At 45.0% G+C, this 24,160-nt stretch overlaps 1 pseudogene; it reads left to right on the forward strand.

Annotated features, from left to right (window-relative positions):
• Positions 1 to 24,160, forward strand: part of LOC106586799 (conserved oligomeric Golgi complex subunit 3-like) — a 71,339-nt pseudogene that overhangs the window by 30,625 nt on the left and 16,554 nt on the right.

Raw genomic sequence — 24,160 nt, forward strand, 5'->3', positions numbered from 1 at the left:
AGGAAGTACTGTCTCCAAACCCACACCTATACTAGAGGAAGTACTGTCTCCAAACCCACACCTAGACTAGAGGATGTACTGTCTCCAAACCCACACCTATACTAGAGGATGTACTGTCTCCAAACCCACACCTAGACTAGAGGATGTACTATCTCCAAACCCACACCTATACTAGAGGATGTACTGTCTCCAAACCCACACCTAGACTAGAGGATGTACTGTCTCCAAACCCACACTTATACTAGACGAAGTACTGTCTCCAAACCCACACCTAGACTAGAGGAAGTACTGTCTCCAAACCCACACCTAGACTAGAGGCAGTACTGTCTCCAAACCCACACCTAGGTTAGAGGAAGTACTGTCTCCAAACCCACACCTAGACTAGAGGAAGTACTGTCTCCAAACCCACACCTATACTAGAGGAAGTACTGTCTCCAAACCCACACCTATACTAGAGGATGTACTGTCTCCAAACCCACACCTAGACTAGAGGAAGTACTGTCTCCAAACCCACACCTAGACTAGAGGATGTACTGTCTCCAAACCCACACCTAAACTAGAGGAAGTACTGTCTCCAAACCCACACCTATACTAGAGGAAGTACTGTCTCCATACCCACACCTATACTAGAGGATGTACTGTCTCCAAACCCACACCTATACTAGAGGAAGTACTGTCTCCAAACCCACACCTAGACTAGAGGAAGTACTGTCTCCAAACCCACACCTAGACTAGAGGATATACTGTCTCCAAACCCACACCTATACTAGACGAAGTACTGTCTCCAAACCCACACCTATACTAGAGGAAGTACTGTCTCCAAACCCACACCTAGACTAGAGGAAGTACTGTCTCCAAACCCACACCTATACTAGAGGAAGTACTGTCTCCATACCCACACCTATACTAGAGGATGTACTGTCTCCAAACCCACACCTATACTAGAGGAAGTACTGTCTCCAAACCCACACCTAGACTAGAGGAAGTACTGTCTCCAAACCCACACCTAGACTAGAAGAAGTACTGTCTCCAAACCCACACCTAGACTAGAGGAAGTACTGTCTCCAAACCCACACCTATACTAGAGGAAGTACTGTCTCCATACCCACACCTATACTAGAGGATGTACTGTCTCCAAACCCACACCTATACTAGAGGAAGTACTGTCTCCAAACCCACACCTAGACTAGAGGAAGTACTGTCTCCAAACCCACACCTATACTAGAGGATGTACTGTCTCCAAACCCACACCTAGACTAGAGGAAGTACTGTCTCCAAACCCACACCTATACTAGAGGAAGTACTGTCTCCAAACCCACACCTATACTAGAGGATGTACTGTCTCCAAACCCACACCTAGACTAGAGGAATTACTGTCTCCAAACCCACACCTAGACTAGAGGATGTACTGTCTCCAAACCCACACCTAAACTAGAGGAAGTACTGTCTCCAAACCCACACCTATACTAGAGGAAGTACTGTCTCCATACCCACACCTATACTAGAGGATGTACTGTCTCCAAACCCACACCTATACTAGAGGAAGTACTGTCTCCAAACCCACACCTAGACTAGAGGAAGTACTGTCTCCAAACCCACACCTAGACTAGAGGATGTACTGTCTCCAAACCCACACCTATACTAGACGAAGTACTGTCTCCAAACCCACACCTAGACTAGAGGAAGTACTGTCTCCAAACCCACACCTAGACTAGAGGAAGTACTGTCTCCAAACCCACACCTATACTAGAGGAAGTACTGTCTCCATACCCACACCTATACTAGAGGATGTACTGTCTCCAAACCCACACCTAGACTAGAGGAAGTACTGTCTCCAAACCCACACCTAGACTAGAGGAAGTACTGTCTCCAAACCCACACCTAGACTAGAAGAAGTACTGTCTCCAAACCCACACCTAGACTAGAGGAAGTACTGTCTCCAAACCCACACCTATACTAGAGGAAGTACTGTCTCCATACCCACACCTATACTAGAGGATGTACTGTCTCCAAACCCACACCTATACTAGAGGAAGTACTGTCTCCAAACCCACACCTAGACTAGAGGAAGTACTGTCTCCAAACCCACACCTATACTAGAGGATGTACTGTCTCCAAACCCACACCTAGACTAGAGGAAGTACTGTCTCCAAACCCACACCTAGACTAGAGGATATACTGTCTCCAAACCCACACCTATACTAGAGGAAGTACTGTCTCCAACCCCACACCTAGACTAGAGGATGTACTGTCTCCATACCCACACCTATACTAGAGGATGTACTGTCTCCAAACCCACACCTAGACTAGAGGATGTACTGTCTCCAAACCCACACCTAAACTAGAGGAAGTACTGTCTCCAAACCCACACCTATACTAGAGGAAGTACTGTCTCCATACCCACACCTATACTAGAGGATGTACTGTCTCCAAACCCACACCTATACTAGAGGAAGTACTGTCTCCAAACCCACACCTAGACTAGAGGAAGTACTGTCTCCAAACCCACACCTAGACTAGAGGATATACTGTCTCCAAACCCACACCTATACTAGACGAAGTACTGTCTCCAAACCCACACCTATACTAGAGGAAGTACTGTCTCCAAACCCACACCTAGACTAGAGGAAGTACTGTCTCCAAACCCACACCTATACTAGAGGAAGTACTGTCTCCATACCCACACCTATACTAGAGGATGTACTGTCTCCAAACCCACACCTATACTAGAGGAAGTACTGTCTCCAAACCCACACCTAGACTAGAGGAAGTACTGTCTCCAAACCCACACCTAGACTAGAGGAAGTACTGTCTCCAAACCCACACCTAGACTAGAGGAAGTACTTTCTCCAAACCCACACCTATACTAGAGGAAGTACTGTCTCCATACCCACACCTATACTAGAGGATGTACTGTCTCCAAACCCACACCTATACTAGAGGAAGTACTGTCTCCAAACCCACACCTAGACTAGAGGAAGTACTGTCTCCAAACCCACACCTATACTAGAGGATGTACTGTCTCCAAACCCACACCTAGACTAGAGGAAGTACTGTCTCCAAACCCACACCTAGACTAGAGGATATACTGTCTCCAAACCCACACCTATACTAGAGGAAGTACTGTCTCCAACCCCACACCTAGACTAGAGGATGTACTGTCTCCATACCCACACCTATACTAGAGGATGTACTGTCTCCAAACCCACACCTAGACTAGAGGAAGTACTGTCTCCAACCCCACACCTAGACTAGAGGATGTACTTTCTCCAAACCCACACCTATACTAGAGGAAGTACTGTCTCCAAACCCACACCTATACTAGAGGAAGTACTGTCTCCAAACCCACACCTAGACTAGAGGAAGTACTGTCTCCAAACCCACACCTAGACTAGAGGAAGTACTGTCTCCAAACCCACACCTAGACTAGAGTAAGTACTGTCTCCAAACCCACACCTAGACTAGAGTATGTACTGTCTCCATACCCACACCTATACTAGAGGAAGTACTGTCTCCAAACCCACACCTAGACTCGAGGATGTACTGTCTCCAAACCCACACCTAGACTAGAGGATGTACTGTCTCCAAACCCACACCTATACTAGAGGAAGTACTGTCTCCAAACCCACACCTAGACTAGAGGAAGTACTGTCTCCAAACCCACACCTAGACTAGAGGAAGTACTGTCTCCAAACCCACACCTAGACTAGAGGATGTACTGTCTCCAAACCCACACCTATACTAGAGGAAGTACTGTCTCCAAACCCACACCTAGACTAGAGGAAGTACTGTCTCCAAACCCACACCTAGACTAGAGGAAGTACTGTCTCCAAACCCACACCTAGACTAGAGGAAGTACTGTCTCCAAACCCACACCTATACTAGAGGAAGTACTGTCTCCAAACCCACACCTATACTAGAGGATGTACTGTCTCCAAACCCACACCTAGACTAGAGGAATTACTGTCTCCAAACTCACACCTATACTAGAGGATGTACTGTCTCCAAACCCACACCTATACTAGAGGAAGTACTGTCTCCAAACCCACACCTAGACTAGAGGATGTACTGTCTCCAAACCCACACCTATACTAGAGGAAGTACTGTCTCCATACCCACACCTATACTAGAGGATGTACTGTCTCCAAACCCACACCTATACTAGAGGAAGTACTGTCTCCAAACCCACACCTAGACTAGAGGAAGTACTGTCTCCAAACCCACACCTAGACTAGAGGATATACTCTCTCCAAACCCACACCTATACTAGAGGAAGTACTGTCTCCAAACCCACACCTAGACTAGAGGAAGTACTGTCTCCAAACCCACACCTAGACTAGAGGAAGTACTGTCTCCAAACCCACACCTAGACTAGAGGAAGTACTGTCTCCAAACCCACACCTATACTAGAGGAAGTACTGTCTCCATACCCACACCTATACTAGAGGATGTACTGTCTCCAAACCCACACCTATACTAGAGGAAGTACTGTCTCCAAACCCACACCAAGACTAGAGGAAGTACTGTCTCCAAACCCACACCTATACTAGAGGAAGTACTGTCTCCATACCCACACCTATACTAGAGGATGTACTGTCTCCAAACCCACACCTAGACTAGAGGAAGTACTGTCTCCAAACCCACACCTAGACTAGAGGATATACTGTCTCCAAACCCACACCTATACTAGAGGAAGTACTGTCTCCAAACCCACACCTAGACTAGAGGATGTACTGTCTCCATACCCACACCTAGACTAGAGGAAGTACTGTCTCCAAACCCACACCTATACTAGAGGAAATACTGTCTCCAAACCCACACCTATACTAGAGGAAGTACTGTCTCCTAACCCACACCTAGACTAGAGGAAGTACTGTCTCCATACACACACCTAGACTAGAGGAAGTACTGTCTCCAAACCCACACCTAGACTAGAGGATGTACTGTCTCCATACCCACACCTATACTAGAGGAAGTACTGTCTCCAAACCCACACCTATACTAGAGGAAGTACTGTCTCCAAACCCACACCTAGACTAGAGGAAGTACTGTCTCCAAACCCACACCTAGACTAGAGGAAGTACTGTCTCCAAACCCACACCTAGACTAGAGGAAGTACTGTCTCCAAACCCACACCTATACTAGAGGAAGTACTGTCTCCATACCCACACCTATACTAGAGGATGTACTGTCTCCAAACCCACACCTATACTAGAGAAAGAACTGTCTCCAAACCCACACCTAGACTAGAGGATATACTGTCTCCAAACCCACACCTATACTAGAGGAAGTACTGTCTCCAAACCCACACCTAGACTAGAGGAAGTACTGTCTCCAAGCCCACACCTAGACAAGAGGAAGTACTGTCTCCAAACCCACACCTAGACTAGAGGAAGTACTGTCTCCAAACCCACACCTAGACTAGAGGAAGTACTGTCTCCAAACCCACACCTAGACTAGAGGATGTACTGTCTCCAAACCCACACCTAGACTAGAGGAAGTACTGTCTCCAAACCCACACCTAGACTAGAGGAAGTACTGTCTCCAAACCCACACCTAGACTAGAGGATGTACTGTCTCCAAACCCACACCTATACTAGAGGAAGTACTGTCTCCAAACCCACACCTAGACTAGAGGAAGTACTGTCTCCAAACCCACACCTAGACTAGAGGAAGTACTGTCTCCAAACCCACACCTAGACTAGAGGAAGTACTGTCTCCAAACCCACACCTATACTAGAGGAAGTACTGTCTCCAAACCCACACCTATACTAGAGGATGTACTGTCTCCAAACCCACACCTAGACTAGAGGAATTACTGTCTCCAATCTCACACCTATACTAGAGGATGTACTGTCTCCAAACCCACACCTATACTAGAGGAAGTACTGTCTCCAAACCCACACCTAGACTAGAGGATGTACTGTCTCCAAACCCACACCTATACTAGAGGAAGTACTGTCTCCATACCCACACCTATACTAGAGGATGTACTGTCTCCAAACCCACACCTATACTAGAGGAAGTACTGTCTCCAAACCCACAGCTAGACTAGAGGAAGTACTGTCTCCAAACCCACACCTAGACTAGAGGATATACTCTCTCCAAACCCACACCTATACTAGAGGAAGTACTGTCTCCAAACCCACACCTAGACTAGAGGAAGTACTGTCTCCAAACCCACACCTAGACTAGAGGAAGTACTGTCTCCAAACCCACACCTAGACTAGAGGAAGTACTGTCTCCAAACCCACACCTATACTAGAGGAAGTACTGTCTCCATACCCACACCTATACTAGAGGATGTACTGTCTCCAAACCCACACCTATACTAGAGGAAGTACTGTCTCCAAACCCACACCTAGACTAGAGGAAGTACTGTCTCCAAACCCACACCTATACTAGAGGAAATACTGTCTCCAAACCCACACCTATACTAGAGGAAGTACTGTCTCCTAACCCACACCTAGACTAGAGGAAGTACTGTCTCCATACACACACCTAGACTAGAGGAAGTACTGTCTCCAAACCCACACCTAGACTAGAGGATGTACTGTCTCCATACCCACACCTATACTAGAGGAAGTACTGTCTCCAAACCCACACCTATACTAGAGGAAGTACTGTCTCCAAACCCACACCTAGACTAGAGGAAGTACTGTCTCCAAACCCACACCTAGACTAGAGGAAGTACTGTCTCCAAACCCACACCTAGACTAGAGGAAGTACTGTCTCCAAACCCACACCTATACTAGAGGAAGTACTGTCTCCATACCCACACCTATACTAGAGGATGTACTGTCTCCAAACCCACACCTATACTAGAGGAAGTACTGTCTCCAAACCCACACCTAGACTAGAGGATGTACTGTCTCCAAACCCACACCTATACTAGAGGAAGTACTGTCTCCATACCCACACCTATACTAGAGGATGTACTGTCTCCAAACCCACACCTATACTAGAGGAAGTACTGTCTCCAAACCCACACCTAGACTAGAGGAAGTACTGTCTCCAAACCCACACCTAGACTAGAGGATATACTCTCTCCAAACCCACACCTATACTAGAGGAAGTACTGTCTCCAAACCCACACCTAGACTAGAGGAAGTACTGTCTCCAAACCCACACCTAGACTAGAGGAAGTACTGTCTCCAAACCCACACCTAGACTAGAGGAAGTACTGTCTCCAAACCCACACCTATACTAGAGGAAGTACTGTCTCCATACCCACACCTATACTAGAGGATGTACTGTCTCCAAACCCACACCTATACTAGAGGAAGTACTGTCTCCAAACCCACACCTAGACTAGAGGAAGTACTGTCTCCAAACCACACCTATACTAGAGGAAGTACTGTCTCCATACCCACACCTATACTAGAGGATGTACTGTCTCCAAACCCACACCTAGACTAGAGGAAGTACTGTCTCCAAACCCACACCTAGACTAGAGGATATACTGTCTCCAAACCCACACCTATACTAGAGGAAGTACTGTCTCCAAACCCACACCTAGACTAGAGGATGTACTGTCTCCATACCCACACCTAGACTAGAGGAAGTACTGTCTCCAAACCCACACCTATACTAGAGGAAATACTGTCTCCAAACCCACACCTATACTAGAGGAAGTACTGTCTCCTAACCCACACCTAGACTAGAGGAAGTACTGTCTCCATACACACACCTAGACTAGAGGAAGTACTGTCTCCAAACCCACACCTAGACTAGAGGATGTACTGTCTCCATACCCACACCTATACTAGAGGAAGTACTGTCTCCAAACCCACACCTATACTAGAGGAAGTACTGTCTCCAAACCCACACCTAGACTAGAGGAAGTACTGTCTCCAAACCCACACCTAGACTAGAGGAAGTACTGTCTCCAAACCCACACCTAGACTAGAGGAAGTACTGTCTCCAAACCCACACCTATACTAGAGGAAGTACTGTCTCCATACCCACACCTATACTAGAGGATGTACTGTCTCCAAACCCACACCTATACTAGAGAAAGAACTGTCTCCAAACCCACACCTAGACTAGAGGATATACTGTCTCCAAACCCACACCTATACTAGAGGAAGTACTGTCTCCAAACCCACACCTAGACTAGAGGAAGTACTGTCTCCAAGCCCACACCTAGACAAGAGGAAGTACTGTCTCCAAACCCACACCTAGACTAGAGGAAGTACTGTCTCCAAACCCACACCCAGACTAGAGGAAGTACTGTCTCCAAACCCACACCTAGACTAGAGGATGTACTGTCTCCAAACCCACACCTAGACTAGAGGAAGTACTGTCTCCAAACCCACACCTAGACTGGAGGAAGTACTGTCTCCAAACCCACACCTAGACTAGAGAATGTACTGTCTCCATACCCACACCTATACTAGAGGAAGTACTGTCTCCAAACCCACACCTAGACAAGAGGATGTACTGTCTCCAAACCTACACCTAGACTAGAGGATGTACTGTCTCCAAACCCACACCTAGACTAGAGGATGTACTGTCTCCAAACCCACACCTAGACTAGAGGAAGTACTGTCTCCAAACTCACACCTAGACTAGAGGAAGTACTGTCTCCAAACCCACACCTAGACTAGAGGATGTACTGTCTCCAAACCCACACCTATACTAGAGGAAGTACTGTCTCCAAACCCACACCTAGACTAGAGGAAGTACTGTCTCCAAACCCACACCTAGACTAGAGGAAGTACTGTCTCCAAACCCACACCTAGACTAGAGGAAGTACTGTCTCCAAACCCACACCTATACTAGAGGAAGTACTGTCTCCAAACCCACACCTATACTAGAGGATGTACTGTCTCCAAACCCACACCTAGACTAGAGGAATTACTGTCTCCAAACTCACACCTATACTAGAGGATGTACTGTCTCCAAACCCACACCTATACTAGAGGAAGTACTGTCTCCAAACCCACACCTAGACTAGAGGATGTACTGTCTCCAAACCCACACCTATACTAGAGGAAGTACTGTCTCCATACCCACACCTATACTAGAGGATGTACTGTCTCCAAACCCACACCTATACTAGAGGAAGTACTGTCTCCAAACCCACACCTAGACTAGAGGAAGTACTGTCTCCAAACCCACACCTAGACTAGAGGATATACTCTCTCCAAACCCACACCATTACTAGAGGAAGTACTGTCTCCAAACCCACACCTAGACTAGAGGAAGTACTGTCTCCAAACCCACACCTAGACTAGAGGAAGTACTGTCTCCAAACCCATACCTAGACTAGAGGAAGTACTGTCTCCAAACCCACACCTATACTAGAGGAAGTACTGTCTCCATACCCACACCTATACTAGAGGATGTACTGTCTCCAAACCCACACCTATACTAGAGGAAGTACTGTCTCCAAACCCACACCTAGACTAGAGGAAGTACTGTCTCCAAACCCACACCTATACTAGAGGAAGTACTGTCTCCATACCCACACCTATACTAGAGGATGTACTGTCTCCAAACCCACACCTAGACTAGAGGAAGTACTGTCTCCAAACCCACACCTAGACTAGAGGATATACTGTCTCCAAACCCACACCTATACTAGAGGAAGTACTGTCTCCAAACCCACACCTAGACTAGAGGATGTACTGTCTCCATACCCACACCTAGACTAGAGGAAGTACTGTCTCCAAACCCACACCTATACTAGAGGAAATACTGTCTCCAAACCCACACCTATACTAGAGGAATTACTGTCTCCTAACCCACACCTAGACTAGAGGAAGTACTGTCTCCATACACACACCTAGACTAGAGGAAGTACTGTCTCCAAACCCACACCTAGACTAGAGGATGTACTGTCTCCATACCCACACCTATACTAGAGGAAGTACTGTCTCCAAACCCACACCTATACTAGAGGAAGTACTGTCTCCAAACCCACACCTAGACTAGAGGAAGTACTGTCTCCAAACCCACACCTAGACTAGAGGAAGTACTGTCTCCAAACCCACACCTAGACTAGAGGAAGTACTGTCTCCAAACCCACACCTATACTAGAGGAAGTACTGTCTCCATACCCACACCTATACTAGAGGATGTACTGTCTCCAAACCCACACCTATACTAGAGAAAGAACTGTCTCCAAACCCACACCTAGACTAGAGGATATACTGTCTCCAAACCCACACCTATACTAGAGGAAGTACTGTCTCCAAACCCACACCTAGACTAGAGGAAGTACTGTCTCCAAGCCCACACCTAGACAAGAGGAAGTACTGTCTCCAAACCCACACCTAGACTAGAGGAAGTACTGTCTCCAAACCCACACCTAGACTAGAGGAAGTACTGTCTCCAAACCCACACCTAGACTAGAGGATGTACTGTCTCCAAACCCACACCTAGACTAGAGGAAGTACTGTCTCCAAACCCACACCTAGACTAGAGGAAGTACTGTCTCCAAACCCACACCTAGACTAGAGGATGTACTGTCTCCATACCCACACCTATACTAGAGGAAGTACTGTCTCCAAACCCACACCTAGACAAGAGGATGTACTGTCTCCAAACCTACACCTAGACTAGAGGATGTACTGTCTCCAAACCCACACCTAGACTAGAGGATGTACTGTCTCCAAACCCACACCTAGACTAGAGGAAGTACTGTCTCCAAACTCACACCTAGACTAGAGGAAGTACTGTCTCCAAACCCACACCTAGACTAGAGGATGTACTGTCTCCAAACCCACACCTATACTAGAGGAAGTACTGTCTCCATACCCACACCTATACTAGAGGATGTACTGTCTCCAAACCCACACCTATACTAGAGGAAGTACTGTCTCCAAACCCACACCTAGACTAGAGGAAGTACTGTCTCCAAACCCACACCTAGACTAGAGGAAGTACTGTCTCCAAACCCACACCTATACTAGAGGAAGTACTGTCTCCATACCCACACCTATACTAGAGGATGTACTGTCTCCAAACCCACACCTATACTAGAGGAAGTACTGTCTCCAAACCCACACCTAGACTAGAGGAAGTACTGTCTCCAAACCCACACCTATACTAGAGGAAGTACTGTCTCCATACCCACACCTATACTAGAGGATGTACTGTCTCCAAACCCACACCTAGACTAGAGGAAGTACTGTCTCCAAACCCACACCTAGACTAGAGGATATACTGTCTCCAAACCCACACCTATACTAGAGGAAGTACTGTCTCCAAACCCACACCTAGACTAGAGGATGTACTGTCTCCATACCCACACCTAGACTAGAGGAAGTACTGTCTCCAAACCCACACCTATACTAGAGGAAATACTGTCTCCAAACCCACACCTATACTAGAGGAATTACTGTCTCCTAACCCACACCTACACTAGAGGAAGTACTGTCTCCATACACACACCTAGACTAGAGGAAGTACTGTCTCCAAACCCACACCTAGACTAGAGGATGTACTGTCTCCATACCCACACCTATACTAGAGGAAGTACTGTCTCCAAACCCACACCTATACTAGAGGAAGTACTGTCTCCAAACCCACACCTAGACTAGAGGAAGTACTGTCTCCAAACCCACACCTAGACTAGAGGAAGTACTGTCTCCAAACCCACACCTAGACTAGAGGAAGTACTGTCTCCAAACCCACACCTATACTAGAGGAAGTACTGTCTCCATACCCACACCTATACTAGAGGATGTACTGTCTCCAAACCCACACCTATACTAGAGAAAGAACTGTCTCCAAACCCACACCTAGACTAGAGGATATACTGTCTCCAAACCCACACCTATACTAGAGGAAGTACTGTCTCCAAACCCACACCTAGACTAGAGGAAGTACTGTCTCCAAGCCCACACCTAGACAAGAGGAAGTACTGTCTCCAAACCCACACCTAGACTAGAGGAAGTGCTGTCTCCAAACCCACACCTAGACTAGAGGAAGTACTGTCTCCAAACCCACACCTAGACTAGAGGATGTACTGTCTCCAAACCCACACCTAGACTAGAGGAAGTACTGTCTCCAAACCCACACCTAGACTAGAGGAAGTACTGTCTCCAAACCCACACCTAGACTAGAGGATGTACTGTCTCCATACCCACACCTATACTAGAGGAAGTACTGTCTCCAAACCCACACCTAGACAAGAGGATGTACTGTCTCCAAACCTACACCTAGACTAGAGGATGTACTGTCTCCAAACCCACACCTAGACTAGAGGATGTACTGTCTCCAAACCCACACCTAGACTAGAGGAAGTACTGTCTCCAAACTCACACCTAGACTAGAGGAAGTACTGTCTCCAAACCCACACCTATACTAGAGGAAGTACTGTCTCCATACCCACACCTATACTAGAGGATGTACTGTCTCCAAACCCACACCTATACTAGAGGAAGTACTGTCTCCAAACCCACACCTAGACTAGAGGAAGTACTGTCTCCAAACCCACACCTATACTAGAGGAAGTACTGTCTCCATACCCACACCTATACTAGAGGATGTACTGTCTCCAAACCCACACCTATACTAGAGGAAGTACTGTCTCCAAACCCACACCTAGACTAGAGGATATACTGTCTCCAAACCCACACCTATACTAGAGGAAGTACTGTCTCCAAACCCACACCTAGACTAGAGGATGTACTGTCTCCATACCCACACCTAGACTAGAGGAAGTACTGTCTCCAAACCCACACCTATACTAGAGGAAATACTGTCTCCAAACCCACACCTATACTAGAGGAAGTACTGTCTCCTAACCCACACCTAGACTAGAGGAAGTACTGTCTCCATACACACACCTAGACTAGAGGAAGTACTGTCTCCAAACCCACACCTAGACTAGAGGATGTACTGTCTCCATACCCACACCTATACTAGAGGAAGTACTGTCTCCAAACCTACACCTATACTAGAGGAAGTACTGTCTCCAAACCCACACCTAGACTAGAGGAAGTACTGTCTCCAAACCCACACCTAGACTAGAGGAAGTACTGTCTCCAAACCCACACCTAGACTAGAGGAAGTACTGTCTCCAAACCCACACCTATACTAGAGGAAGTACTGTCTCCATACCCACACCTATACTAGAGGATGTACTGTCTCCAAACCCACACCTATACTAGAGAAAGAACTGTCTCCAAACCCACACCTAGACTAGAGGATATACTGTCTCCAAACCCACACCTATACTAGAGGAAGTACTGTCTCCAAACCCACACCTAGACTAGAGGAAGTACTGTCTCCAAGCCCACACCTAGACAAGAGGAAGTACTGTCTCCAAACCCACACCTAGACTAGAGGAAGTACTGTCTCCAAACCCACACCTAGACTAGAGGAAGTACTGTCTCCAAACCCACACCTAGACTAGAGGATGTACTGTCTCCAAACCCACACCTAGACTAGAGGAAGTACTGTCTCCAAACCCACACCTAGACTAGAGGAAGTACTGTCTCCAAACCCACACCTAGACTAGAGGATGTACTGTCTCCATACCCACACCTATACTAGAGGAAGTACTGTCTCCAAACCCACACCTAGACAAGAGGATGTACTGTCTCCAAACCTACACCTAGACTAGAGGATGTACTGTCTCCAAACCCACACCTAGACTAGAGGATGTACTGTCTCCAAACCCACACCTAGACTAGAGGAAGTACTGTCTCCAAACTCACACCTAGACTAGAGGAAGTACTGTCTCCAAACCCACACCTAGACTAGAGGAAGTACTGTCTCCAAACCCACACCTATACTAGAGGAAGTACTGTCTCCAAACCCACACCTATACTAGAGGATGTACTGTCTCCAAACCCACACCTAGACTAGAGGAATTACTGTCTCCAAACTCACACCTATACTAGAGGATGTACTGTCTCCAAACCCACACCTATACTAGAGGAAGTACTGTCTCCAAACCCACACCTAGACTAGAGGATGTACTGTCTCCAAACCCACACCTATACTAGAGGAAGTACTGTCTCCATACCCACACCTATACTAGAGGATGTACTGTCTCCAAACCCACACCTATACTAGAGGAAGTACTGTCTCCAAACCCACACCTAGACTAGAGGAAGTACTGTCTCCAAACCCACACCTAGACTAGAGGATATACTCTCTCCAAACCCACACCTAGACTAGAGGAAGTACTGTCTCCAAACCCACACCTAGACTAGAGGATATACTGTCTCCAAACCCACACCTATACTAGAGGAAGTACTGTCTCCAAACCCACACCTAGACTAGAGGATGTACTGTCTCCATACCCACACCTAGACTAGAGGAAGTACTGTCTCCAAACCCACACCTATACTAGAGGAAATACTGTCTCCAAACCCACACCTATACTAGAGGAAGTACTGTCTCCTAACCCACACCTAGACTAGAGGAAGTACTGTCTCCATACACACACCTAGACTAGAGGAAGTACTGTCTCCAAACCCACACCTATACTAGAGGATGTACTGTCTCCATACCCACACCTATACTAGAGGAAGTACTGTCTCCAAACCCACACCTATACTAGAGGAAGTACTGTCTCCAAACCCACACCTAGACTAGAGGAAGTACTGTCTCCAAACCCACACCTAGACTAGAGGAAGTACTGTCTCCAAACCCACACCTAGACTAGAGGAAGTACTGTCTCCAAACCCACACCTATACTAGAGGAAGTACTGTCTCCATACCCACACCTATACTAGAGGATGTACTGTCTCCAAACCCACAGCTATACTAGAGAAAGAACTGTCTCCAAACCCACACCTAGACTAGAGGATATACTGTCTCCAAATCCACACCTATACTAGAGGAAGTACTGTCTCCAAACCCACACCTAGACTAGAGGAAGTACTGTCTCCAAGCCCACACCTAGACAAGAGGAAGTACTGTCTCCAAACCCACACCTAGACTAGAGGAAGTACTTTTTCCAAACCCACACCTAGACTAGAGGAAGTACTGTCTCCAAACCCACACCTAGACTAGAGGATGTACTGTCTCCTCACCCACACCTAGACTAGAGGAAGTACTGTCTCCAAACCCACACCTAGACTAGAGGAAGTACTGTCTCCAAACCCACACCTAGACTAGAGGATGTACTGTCTCCATACCCACACCTATACTAGAGGAAGTACTGTCTCCAAACCCACACCTATACTAGAGGAAGTACTGTCTCCAAACCCACACCTAGACTAGAGGAAGTACTGTCTCCAAACCCACACCTAGACTAGAGGAAGTACTGTCTCCATACCCACACCTATACTAGAGGATGTACTGTCTCCAAACCCACACCTATACTAGAGAAAGAACTGTCTCCAAACCCACACCTAGACTAGAGGATATACTGTCTCCAAACCCACACCTATACTAGAGGAAGTACTGTCTCCAAACCCACACCTAGACTAGAGGAAGTACTGTCTCCAAGCCCACACCTAGACAAGAGGAAGTACTGTCTCCAAACCCACACCTAGACTAGAGGAAGTACTGTCTCCAAACCCACACCTAGACTAGAGGAAGTACTGTCTCCAAACCCACACCTAGACTAGAGGATGTACTGTCTCCATACCCACACCTATACTAGAGGAAGTACTGTCTCCAAACCCACACCTATACTAGAGGAAGTACTGTCTCCAAACCCACACCTATACTAGAGGATGTACTGTCTCCAAACCCACACCTAGACTAGAGGAATTACTGTCTCCAAACCCACACCTAGACAAGAGGATGTACTGTCTCCAAACCTACACCTAGACTAGAGGATGTACTGTCTCCAAACCCACACCTAGACTAGAGGAAGTACTGTCTCCAAACTCACACCTAGACTAGAGGAAGTACTGTCTCCAAACCCACACCTAGACTAGAGGAAGTACTGTCTCCAAACCCACACCTAGACAAGAGGATGTACTGTCTCCAAACCCACACCTTGACCTTTTTTTTTTGTAGCACCATCCCTTAATGCTAATGCTCACTGAAGCTCAGAGCTCTGTACAGTTTATGTTTGTCTTGACGTAAAGGCTCACGTGAATGGATATTTCCTTGTTAGTATTCTCCTTCTTTTTCTTTAATTTATTTTCTTTCTTTTCTGTCTGTCTTGTCTTTTTACACCTGATGGCTTTACTGTTGAATGAACTGGCAGCTGTAACATTCTACACAGTGAGATAAAACATGTATCTAAACTGATCAGATTCCTGCTAATGTTTCTCTCTTGTAGAAGAAATGGATTTTCAACATACTGTCATTTCCCAGAGGACAACTCAAATGTGACCTTTTAAATTGCAGTGAGTGAACTCACTACGGAGCCTTTTGCTCACTGGTGGGAAAGTGAAGGAGTTTACCCCTCCCCCTTCCCTCCAGTGAACTGCTGTGTCTGTCGCTGTATGACTTCCTGCGACCGCTCATCATCCGCGGTATCCACCTGGAGACCCTGTCAGAACTCTGTGGCATCCTAAATAATGAGATGCTACAAGACCACGTCCACAAAAACGGTACTGTCACTCGCAATACAAAGGACCTCTGGTTACTCTTACCATCAAGCTATAGTATGTTACATATTTACCACAAGGTATTTTCAGAGAGCAGTGTAATTAGGCCTACACGTCAACAGATAAAACATTCCTAGGACATGATGTTTATTTCTAAAAGCGAGGGTGTGTAACCAGGCTGAGGAGAAGTGTATAACATCATGGTGTGTGTGTAGCTGGTCAGCTGGGGGTGTTTGAGGCTGTGGTGAAACATGCTGGAGGATGTCCAGGAGAGGCTGATCTACAGGACGCACATCTACATCCAGACTGACGCCCCGGGGACCTGGCCTATCCTGAGATGATGGAGGTGGGTTTGACTGACTGCTGTCTTCAGTCAGTAGGAGTGTAGTTGCCCCTATATACTAATCTAAGGTCTGTTTCCCCTTGTAATGGGAATATTTAACATTTAATTCATTATATATATTTTTTACCTTAACTTAACTAGGCAAGTCAGTTAAGAACCAATTCTTATTTACAATGACGGCCTACACCGGCCAAACCCGGACGACACTGGGCCAATTGTGCGCCGCCCTATGGGACTCCCAATCATGGCCGTTTGTGATACAGCCTGGAATCGAACCACGGTGTCTGTAGTGACGCCTCAAGCCCTGAGATGCAGTTCCTTAGACCGCTGTGCCACTCGGGAGCCCAGTTAAGAGTGATTAACACAGTGTTCCCTTTCTGTAATATTTCCAGTGTTCTGGTGATTGTGATTGACACTGATTTATTATTGATTCTGTGAAACACTGATTTTGTAGCAGCTGACAGTCACTGCCCTTTGTTTTGACTTCTACAAGGTCTTGGCCTGGAGTTTTACAGTACAGCTGTTTACAGTACACTTGGTGCTGTCTGAGTAGAATAGAAAGAGCCTGTCTCCAAGAGGCCTGTTAGATATTGTCCGGACCTCTGGCAATCTCTATGGGCCAACTCTTTTCTCTATATACATCAATGATGTCGCTCTTGCTGCTGGTGAGTCTCTGATCCACCTCTACGCAGATGACACCATTCTGTATACCTCTGGACCTTCTTTGGACACTGTTAACTAACCTCCAGATGAGCTTCAATGCCATACAACTCTCCTTCCGTGGCCTCCAACTGCTCCTAAATACAAGTAAAACTAAATGCATGCTCTTCAACCAATCGCTGCCTGCACCTGCCCACCTGTCCAGCATCACTACTCTGGACGGTTCTGACTTAGAATATGTGGACAACTACAAATACCTAGGTGTCTGGTTAGACTGTAAACTCTCCTTCCAGACTCACATCAAACATCTCCAATCCAAAGTTAAATATAGAATTGGCTTCCTATTTCGCAAAACAAAGCATCCTTCACTCATGCTGCCAAACATACCCTCGTAAAACTGACCATCCTACCGATCCTCGACTTCGGCGATGTCATTTACAAAATAGCCTCCAATACCCTACTCAACAAACTGGATGCAGTCTATCACAGTGCCATCCGTTTTGTCACCAAAGCCCCATATACTACCCACCACTGCGACCTGTATGCTCTTGTTGGCTGGCCTTCGCTTCATAATCGTCGCCAAACCCACTGGCTCCAGGTCATCTACAAGACCCTGCTAGGTAAAGTCCCCCCTTATCTCCGCTCACTGGTCACCATAGCAGCACCCACCTGTAGCACACGCTCCAGCAGGTATATCTCTCTGGTCACCCCCAAAGCCAATTCCTCCTTTGGCCGTCTCTCCTTCCAGTTCTCTGCTGCCAATGACTGGAACGAACTCCAAAAATCTCTGAAACTGGAAACACTTATCTCCCTCACTAGCTTTAAGCACCAGCTGTCAGAGCAGCTCTCAGATCACTGCACCTGTACATAGCCCATCTATAATTTAGTCCAAACAACTACCCCTTCCCCTGCTGTATTTATTTATTTATTTTGCTCCTTTGCACCCCATTATTTATTTCTACTTTGCACTTTCTTCTACTACAAATCTACCATTCCAGTGTTTTACTTGCTATATTGTATTTACTTTGCCACCATGGCCTTTTTTGCCTTTACCTCCCTTATCTCACCTCATTTGCTCACATTGTATATAGACTTATTTTTCTACTGTATTATTGACTGTATATTTGTTTTACTCCATGTGTAACTCTGTGTTGTTGTATGTGTCGAACTGCTTTGCTTTATCTTGGCCAGGTCGCAATTGTAAATGAGAACTTGTTCTCAACTAGCCTACCTGGTTAAATAAAGGTGAAATAAAAAAAAATGTTTTCTGTGCTGGAGGCGTCTCCCTGTTCAACTTGTAATAAACTATGGCCGGGCATGAGTAATCAAACAGACGTCAAAGCTCGATCTTTAACCAGAGATTAAAAAAATTAATTGAATACTGTAAAACTATTTGGTGTCTGCCCGAACGGGCAAGTGACATTTTGTCTTAAAGACGTTTCAAGATACGCATAATTTGATAATAATTAATTAAATATTTTATCATTTCGCACTGGCAATTGGAAAAATATTCTGTTCTATTGTTATTCTGTTTTTATAATACATGTTTTGTTTACTTAAAAAAAAAAGTGTACCTTGACTGTGATAAGGGCTTGTGAAATAAGAGCGTCTTGTCTGTTAAATGACCAAAAACGAGGCTATTTCATTGCACAGCCATAGGCTTCCACAAGCAATCACCACTGCTGAGGTTACTTTTTCAAGGTTGTGTTCCACCATATAATATAACTAGTTGATATTACTGTTTCAATAAATAAATCATAAATTGCACTTGCTATTTTATTGACAAATTATTTATATACTGTGTATACATGCATACATATAGTACCAGTTAAAAGTTTGGACACAGCTACTCATTCCAGGGTTTTTCTTTATTTTTACTATTTTCTACATTGTAGAATAATCGTGAAGACGTCAAAACTATGAAATAACACACATGGAATCATGTAGTAACCAAAAAAGTGTTAAACAAATTTGCCTTGATGACAGCTAAAGAAAAACCCTAGAGTAGGTGGGTGTACAAACTTTTGACTGGTACTGTGTGTGTGTGTGTGTGTGTGTGTGTGTGTGTGTGTGTGTGTGTGTGTGTGTGTGTGTGTGTGTGTGCGTACATATATACATTACATATATACATACACATATACATCCCGGAGTCGCCTCTTCACTGTTGACGTTGAGACTGGTGTTTTGCGGGTAATATTTAATGAAGCTGCCAGGACTTGTGAGGAGTCTGTTTCTTAAACTAGCCTGTTGGGGATAGGGGGCAGTATTTGCACGGCCGGATAAAAACGTACCCGATTTAATCTGGTTACTACTCCTGCCCAGTAACTAGAATATGCATATAATTATTGGCTTTGGATAGAAAACACCCTAAAGTTTCTAAAACTGTTTGAATGATGTCTGTGAGTATAACAGAACTCATATGGAAGGCAAAAACCTGAGAAGATTCCTTACAGGAAGTGGCCTGTCTGACAAGTTCTTGTTCTTCTTGGCTCTGTTTATTGACAACTGAGGATCTTTGCTGTAACGTGACACTTCCTACGGCTCCCATAGGCTCTCAGAACCCGGGAAAAAGCTGAATGATGTAATTCCAGCCTCTGGCTGAAAAACATTAGCACGTTTGGATAGTGGCCAGTCAGAGTACCATCAGACTGAGGCTCGTGCACGAGGGGATCCCATGTTTTTATTTTCTCTCTCTTTGTACGTAAACACGCTTTCCCGGTCGGAATATTATCGCTTTTTTACGAGAAAAATGGCATAAACATTTATTTTAAACAGCGGTTGACATGCTTCGAAGTACGGTAATGGAATATTTTTAATTTTTTTGTCACGAAATGCGTCGTGCGTGTCACCCTTCTTTACCATTCGGATAGTGTCTTGAACGCACGAACAAAACAGAGGATATTTGAACATAACTGTGGATTATTTTGAACCAAACCAACATTTGTTATTGAAGTAGAAGTCCTGGGAGTGCATTCTGACGAAGAACAGCAAAGGTAATAACATTTTTCTTATAGTAAATCTGACTTTGGTCAGGGCTAAACTTGGTGGGTGTCTAAATAGCTAGCCCTGTGATGCCGGGCTATCTACTCAGAATATTGCAAAATGTGCTTTCACCGAAAAGCTATTTTAAAATCGGACATAGCGAGTGCATAGTGGAGTTCTGTATCTATAATTCTTAAAATAATTGTTATGTTTTTTGTGAACGTTTATCGTGAGTAATTTTGTAAATTCAGTAAATTTAGTAAATTTGCGGGGGGTATGCTAGTTCTGAACGTCACATGCTAATGTAAAAAGCTGGTTTTTGATAGAAATATGAACTTGATTGAACAAAACATGCATGTATTGTATAACATAATGTCCTAGGGTTGTCATCTGATGAAGATCATCAAAGGTTAGTGCTGCATTTAGCTGTGGTTTGGGTTTATGTGACATTATATGCTAGCTTGAAAAATGGGTGTCTGATTATTTCTGGCTGGGTACTCTGCTGACATAATCTAATGTTTTGCTTTCGTTGTAAAGCCTTTTTGAAATCGGACAGTGTGGTTAGATTAACGAGTCTTGTCTTTAAAATGGTGTAAAATAGTCATATGTTTGAGAAATTGAAGTAATAGCATTTCTAAGGTATTTGAATAACGCGCCACGGGATTCAACTGGCTGTTGAGTAGGTGGGACGATTTCGTCCCGCCGACCCTAGAGAGGCTAGACACTAATGTACTTGTCCTCTTGCTCAGTTGTGCACCGGGGCCTCCCACTCCTCTTTCTGTTCTAGTTAGAGTCAGTTTGCACTGTTCTGTGAAGGGAGTAGTACACAGCGTTGTATGAGATCTTCAGTTTCTTGGCAATTTCTTGCATAGAATAGCCTTCATTTCTCAGAACAAGAATAGACTGACGAGTTTCAGAAGAAAGTTATTTGTTTCTGGACATTTTGAGCCTGTAATCGAACCCACAAATGCTGATGCTCCAGATACTCAACTAGTCTAAAGAAGGACTTTTTTATTGATTCTTTATTCTGCACAACAGTTTTCAGCTGTGCTAACATAATTGCAAAAGGGTTTTCTGATGATCAATTAGCCTTTTAAAATGATCAACTTGGATTAGCTAACACAAAATGGCACTGGAACACAGGAGTGATGGTTGCTGATAATGGGCCTCTGTACGCCTATGTAGATATTACATAAAAAAATCAGCTGTTTCCAGCTACAATAGTCATTTACAACATTTAACAATGTCCACACTGTATTTCTGATTAATCAGTTATTTTAATGGACAAAAATGTGATTTTCTTTCAAAAACAAGGACATTTCTAAGTAACCCCAAACTTTTGAACGGTAGTGTATATGGCAATTAGGATTTGTTATCTGTAATGGTTATGATAAATTAAGCATCTTTTGCAATCTTTTGGCATATAGATAAATACGCACACACTCAAAAAAAAAGTATAATTAGAGGTCTCGAACAGTCAAAATGTCAAATGCCATCGCTATAATAACCATATGACAAATGCCCCTCCCTATAATAAACCATATGACAAATGCCCCTCCCTATAATAAACCATATGACAAATGCCCCTCCCTATAATAAACCATATTACAAATGCCCCTCCCTATAATAAACCATATGACAAATGCCCCTCCCTATAATAAACCATATGACAAATGCCCCTCCCTATAATAAACCATATGACAAATGCCCCTCCCTATAATAAACCATATGACAAAAGCCCCTCCCTATAATAAACCATATTACAAATGCCCCTCCCTATAATAAACCATATGACAAATGCCCCTCCCTATAATAAACCATATTACAAATGCCCCTCCCTATAATAAACCATATGATAAATGCCCCTCCCTATAATAAACCATATGACAAATGCCCCTCCCTATAATAAACTATATGACAAATGCCCCTCCCTATAATAAACCATATGACAAAAGCCCCTCCCTATAATAACCATATGACAAATGCCCCTCCCTATAATAAACCATATGACAAATGCCCCTCCCTATAATAAACCATATTACAAATGCCCCTCCCTATAATAAACCATATGACAAATGCCCCTCCCTATAATAAACCATATTACAAATGCCCCTCCCTATAATAAACCATATGACAAATGCCCCTCCCTATAATAAACCATATGACAAATGCCCCTCCCTATAATAAACCATATTACAAATGCCCCTCCCTATAATAAACCATATGACAAATGCCCCTCCCTATAATAAACCATATGACAAATGCCCCTCCCTATAATAAACCATATGACAAATGCCCCTCTCTATAATAAACCATATGACAAATGCCCCTCCCTATAATAAACCGTGTTAATTTATGGTTGACTATCTGCGACTGCACCTCTATTGTTCACCCCCCCCCCCCCAATGGTTAAGATTTGGGGAAGGTGTGCTGATCCTAGATCTGTGCCTATGGGCAACTTCTACCTGCAACGGTCTTCAATACAAAACAAAGACGCATGTTTAATCAATCTCTCTTACAGAGAATCGCCCAGAGCCTGAAGGAAGAGCAAACAAAGCTAATGGCCCAGGTGTCCTCATTCTCTGACGTAGCAGCTTGAATACCCAGAGGGCAGGAGAGACGGTAACGCAAGCCACTGTTTACAAATGACAGTGGAAAGGCATTTCTTCTCTTTATAAGTTATGAATGGTCTTACTGTTGTACTTTCTCTCTCTCTCTGGTCCTTGCGTACAGGTAGTATAGACTCATCCCGCTTTCAGCCGTATGTCTCTCCCGCTGACCTGCATGGCATGTGTTACCCTACAGTCAGACGGACGCTGGTCTGCTTATCCAAGCTCTACAGGTGTATAGATCTGAGTACATGGCTTATTTGGCATGTTTACTCTTCCAAATATGAGATAATAATATGATAGGCATCTGAATAAGACAAAAGATACAGGCATATGAATGAATCAGGAGCCTAGTCCATTGCATGATGAGAGTATTTGACCTGTCCTCCTGCTTTCCCTACACCTGCCATCCACCATGTTGTCCCTGTGTTGATGCTGTCCACCATGTTGATGCATGGGATTTGTTGTCCCTCCAGAGAGCAGTCTTCCAGGGCTTATCTCAAGAGGCCTTATCTGCCTGCATCCAGTCCCTGCTCAAAGCCTCTTCATGTCATCCTCAAGAACAAGGTTGGTGCAGATGTATTTTAGGCACAAGGACAATGCGATGCACGTAATGCGTTACGGTATACATTCAGTGGCCAGTTTATTAGGTACACCAAAAATGGTTCTACAGACAGTGAGTCACGTGGCCATGGCTTGCTATATAAAGCAGGCAGACGGGCATTCAGTTACTGTTCGATTGAACGTTTGAATGGGCAAAACGAGTGACCTAAGCGACTTTGAGCGTGGTATGATCGTCGGTGCCAGGCGCGCCAGTTCCAGTATCTCAGAAAAGGCCTCCTACAGAGAACGGTGCGACAAACAAAAAAAACATGTGGTCAGTGGCAGTCCTGTGGGCAAAAACTGCTCGTTGATGAGAGAGATCGAAGGAGAATGGCAAGAATCGTGCAAGCTAACAGACGGGCCACAAACAGACAAATAACAGAGCAGTACAACAGTGGCATGCAGAACGACACCTCAGCAAAAAACAAGAAGCGGCTCCATTGAACACATGATCACCAACACTGGACAACTGAGAAGTGGAAAAACAT

The sequence above is a fragment of the Salmo salar genome, chromosome ssa25, assembly GCF_905237065.1.
Source record: "Salmo salar chromosome ssa25, Ssal_v3.1, whole genome shotgun sequence".
Taxonomy (NCBI): domain Eukaryota; kingdom Metazoa; phylum Chordata; class Actinopteri; order Salmoniformes; family Salmonidae; genus Salmo; species Salmo salar.